Raw genomic sequence first — 4,996 nt, forward strand, 5'->3', positions numbered from 1 at the left:
TAGTCTGTTTGTCCGTTTAAGAAAGTTTTGTTGGAGTGCCTCGTTTGATTCCATGCTCAAAAAGGGGCTGGGTTTCAGCTTGTGTTATGGCTTGTTTTGGGTGGTAACTAGTACCTAATAAATTGTACCTTGATTATTAGCCTGTAATGATTGCTTTGCAAAGTGTCTTCAGTCTTTTATCAGTTTTATGTGAAGCACAATATTGTTCATCCCAATAGCAACATGACCACCCTCTATAGAAGAGATGTTTTAAAGAATCTTTCACAAATAAACATAGCAGAGGTGATATAACTGGGTTCAAAAAGAGGATAACCACAGCATCAGTATTTTACACCTCTGATGTTGACTTCAAAGTCCACAGCGGGGAGGATGTGGGTTTTGGTTCAAGATAATGATACCTAGACAAGCATCTGTTTGGACTGAAAACAAGTCAATGTGGGAACACAAGCAGGGACTGGGCCATCGGCATTTGCTTTACTTCCTGCTGGGAGATAAAATGAAAACAAAGTGGTGAGAGTCAGTCGGGGGTTAAGTAACAAGAGATCTGCTCAGAAAAACAAAGGCATTAGAAACCAGCTTTATGGCTTCAGGTTTGTATGTTCTAATATAGATGAATTACTCCTGTGTTGGTGTTGAGGGTCGCAGGTGTGGACTTGCATGTACTTTGTGTAGAATACAGGGGGTCTCAGAGCCCTTAATGAACTATTTTGCTATATTTTCTGTTTATCTATACAGTAAATAAATTCAAGGTGAGGTGAGATACAATGTGAGTGACAGTAACAGTGATATCAGTACCACCCCATTTGTAAAAATATAAATATAGGTTAATTAATATAGGCTATTAGCCTCTGTGGTTCTGCTCCTCTGCTGCATTTGTTTATTCAAATACACATAACTTTATTATACATTCTAATAGAGATCTAAAAATGTCCAAACATACAAATCTGTCAGGCTGAATTTTGTAAAAATGTGGATACAATAATGACATTTTAAATCAATGAAGAGTTCAAACAAGCTCATATACAATATATGTGATACTGTCTGACATTAGGGAATTATATACATTTTTCCTGTCATGAAAGTACTGAGGGGAGGTTAAAGTCCAAAAATCATAAGCCAGTCTGTATGCCAAGGACTCTAAGAAAAAAAAATAAAAGTAGCTAAAATGGATGTATAATTATGACATTTTAATCAAAACCCACACATATAAAACATGCATGTGACACAGAACAGGATCTGTGAGCAGAAAACCATGCCTGGAAAGGAGCATTTCTGCTTTGCGTGGTCCTGTGACCATGGGGCTATGGGACTGTGATGAGATGCAACTGCTCATAGTCTGCGCTTGTTCGTAAAGTTAATTCTTCAGTCTTATACTACTTGTTGCTCCACTGAAATGAAACATTCAGTTGTGAAACTAAAAAGATGACATATTTTATTTTTTAACTTTCTTAGAGTCACTGTCTTCACTGTTTGTTAATGACAATGACAACCCTGACTGCAAGTTGTTGCATTTATTAATTTCTTGAGTATATTGTGTGGAAGCATGTTGAGATCTTTAAGAGGATTATTGACCTTTGATTATGACCTTTGTTCATTTTCAACATTAATGCCTACTAAACAGTTGTCTTAGCCTAAAACGCTTTTAGGAAATTGGGCTTTGGTGTGCAACCACACTCTGAAAACCTACCTTGCTAGTAACACTCACCAGGATAGTCAGATTATCAGTCATACACATTTGTGTAAACTAAATGCTATTCAGTTTTTCACATTTGATATATGGATTTTAAAAAGCTGATTTTGGACTCACAATAGGATGAAAGAAAAGTCATGAGACTGGATGCATCATTCCATTTGTTGTTTTTTATTGAGAAAAAACTAAAAAATCAAAGGCTATGTCTGTTACATTTGATAAAAGTCAAACAAAACTAACTAAAAACTAAATTGTATGTAAATGCTGAGTAATGAAAATAGAGGCTAATCGCTGCAAGGCCCTAATTCTATTCTAGGAATGTCCTGAGTTGAGATAAGCCAGGGATGAAAGATTTTATTTCAACAGCTCAGATCATACATCACAGCTCTAGCTGCTGAAGCATCTACTTATTTACCTCGTTACTCATTTATGCATTTACCTGGGCTGGGAAGGATCAATTTTACAGTGATGTGTTACATTTCTACCACATTAGTATGGCCTGACTCCATTTGCCCTTTTGGTTTAGGGCAATTATGGGTAGTACCTGGGGCGGCAGTAGCTCAGTGTGGAGGGACTTGGCTTGGGAACCGGAGGGTCGCCGGTTCAAGTCCCACAGACTACAAAATATGGAGTGTGGACTGGTAGCTGGAGAGGTGCCAGTCAGTTTCAGCCTCCTGTGCTCTAGACGGGAGGTGCCTTCGCAGCAGGTGCTCATTCCAGGGGACCGTTGCTTAGCTCGGCACGCCATCAATCTCTCTGTTGCAATGCCTCCACCGAACGTGCACCATGAAAGGTGGGTGCTCATTTCAGGGGGCTGTGTGTGTGTAATAACAACAATTTCCCCTCGGGGATTAAAAAAGTGTATCTTCTTCTTCTTCCCTGTTACCTGGTACTTCTGTTGGCACTACCTAAGTCGAGGTTGCATATACTGTAAATGATCTTGTTGCTCAGTAACTGCTGGATGTGGAAGTAAGCACGCTAGATCTGTATTTAACACATGGACATAAGAATGGCATCAATTCTCTAATGTCACTCTTGAAAAGAAAGGAAATATGTGACATAACATTGACGTGTGCTGTTATCAAAGGTATTTCACACAGTGATCAGATTGTAAATAATATATATAGATCCAGTCTTAACTAGACAGCAGAGCTGTATCTGTTATACTTATCTACTTACATCTGGACGATAACACACTTGTGAGTGAGTTGGAAGCCCACTTATTATAAAGTCCAGTGTATTTCAGAGTGATTTATTTGTGCTGGGTTCCTTCAGAAACCTCCAGCTCTAAATATTGTTGTCATCTTCACCGGACTTGAAAAGCACTTGGGAATATCTTTGTCAGGGAATTTTCAGGGAATTGATGTTGAGAGCGCAACCAAGAGGTAGGAGGAAGATGGAGAGAAGTGATTAAATAGAGAGAAAGAAGCAGAAAGTTCTCTCATTTTCCTCAGTGATAAAAGACTTTTGAACTTTGACTCTGGGGATAAAGGGAGAGGGAAAAGAAAGAAAAAGAGGAGACATAGACATACACAGACACACTCAGGCATTTGTGTTTTATGACACTGGAGGGGCAGTAAATTGCGGCTTGTTGTGCTGTGTGAATGGAGAGCACAGAGACCATAAGACCAGATGTCTGTTCTCACAGCACAAATGCACACAAACACACACACACACACTAACACAAAAAATCTCTCACAGGTTTCATTAAACTTCTGTAGCTTTTCTCTTCCTGATCAAGCCAGAATGTGTGCATGAGCTGCCAATAACATAGCTCCCCTCTCGTTTAAGCACAGACATAAACCCTAGCCTCCAGTGTTGAATTAAAAAAACGCACTATTGACTGACTATTGGACTGAACGTTGCTATTGCATGTAATTGAACATCATGATGAAGATCCACTGCATGGTTCTTGCATTGGGTTCTTGCCACAAACCTTGGCACATACCTCTTAAATATTTAAATATTGCAGCTCCTTGTTGTTGATTGGCTCATTGACATGTTGTACCTGAGACCCCAGTGTGGTTAGATTTATGCAAAAATAAATGCTCCTGATGCTATCCCACCGATTTATGAATGTGTTTAAATAGGATTAGTTGCTGTTTCTGATGGGCAGATGGCACATCAGCATGAACATATTGTAACTGCAAATATGTTTATTAAAAACTTTTGCTCATTATGTTAATAAAAAATATAATTCAGGTGGCATTTCATTTATTTTAAATTGTAACCTATGAGAAAAGAAAGAGCAATGGGAATGTCACAACCATCAAAAACTGATGTCAAGTTTGGCAATCATGATCAACAGCAGCAGTCAGTGAGCAGACAGAATTGAACCTGACTGTATTGGTAAAATATAATGCATTGGTCAGCAACTTTTCTAAAATTCGAATTTATTTGGCAATATTTCCCTCATGCAGTTGCAGAATGTTGATTGATTTTTAACATACAAATGTCTTCAAATGTTTCAACACAAGATTTAGAACTTTGTGAGGCATTGAGACTGCCCCTATTTGCTGCACAAAATAGTCTGTTTGATCTGTCCATTTGGTTGTTTTTAGGACTTCTGAAATAGACATAAAATGTATTAAAAAGCGAACTTTCAGTAGTATTTCTGAAGCCAGATATCATGTTGTCAACTAAGGTTGAAATGAAAACACCAAAACTGCTTTTAATTTTGAAATATATAAAATATGCATATATATATGTATATATATCAATATATATGTATATATTCTATAATGAGCTCAATGTGAGGTTGCAGGTTTGTTAAAGAATCAGGCAGATTTCTGCACCACAATAATGAAAAATGTACATTTCCGAACTTTATTGAAATCTTTTAACTTTAATTAGAAACATGTTGAAATAATTTGATGTGAATATTTTAGAAGTTAAACAGGAATAAAAAAAGAACCTGTTTTTTTTATTTATAACAATAAATATAAACAAAAACAATCTTTTATTTTACCAACTCGTGTTTATTATTCCTGTTTCACTAGATCAAGAAGAATCTAACATGTCAACTTTTTAAAACTACATAAAATGTTGTTTTCTATCATCAATCAGAATATGAATCTATATCTATTGATCCAGGTAAAACACACACTATAAATAACTAATAAGGCAGATTTCTGCACTATGATCATTAGAAGTTTAAATTAATTTCACTTTTATTGGGAACATTTTTGATTTTGTTTACTGACAATAAGAAGATGATAATGTGGATATTATAGCAGTTAAACAGGAACAAACCAGCTAGTGTTTATTATGATTATGATTATTATGATTATTATTGTTATTATTATT

Source organism: Morone saxatilis, unplaced genomic scaffold, assembly GCF_004916995.1.
Source record: "Morone saxatilis isolate NCDOM2014 unplaced genomic scaffold, NCSU_SB_2.0 Contig3, whole genome shotgun sequence".
NCBI lineage: Eukaryota > Metazoa > Chordata > Actinopteri > Moronidae > Morone > Morone saxatilis.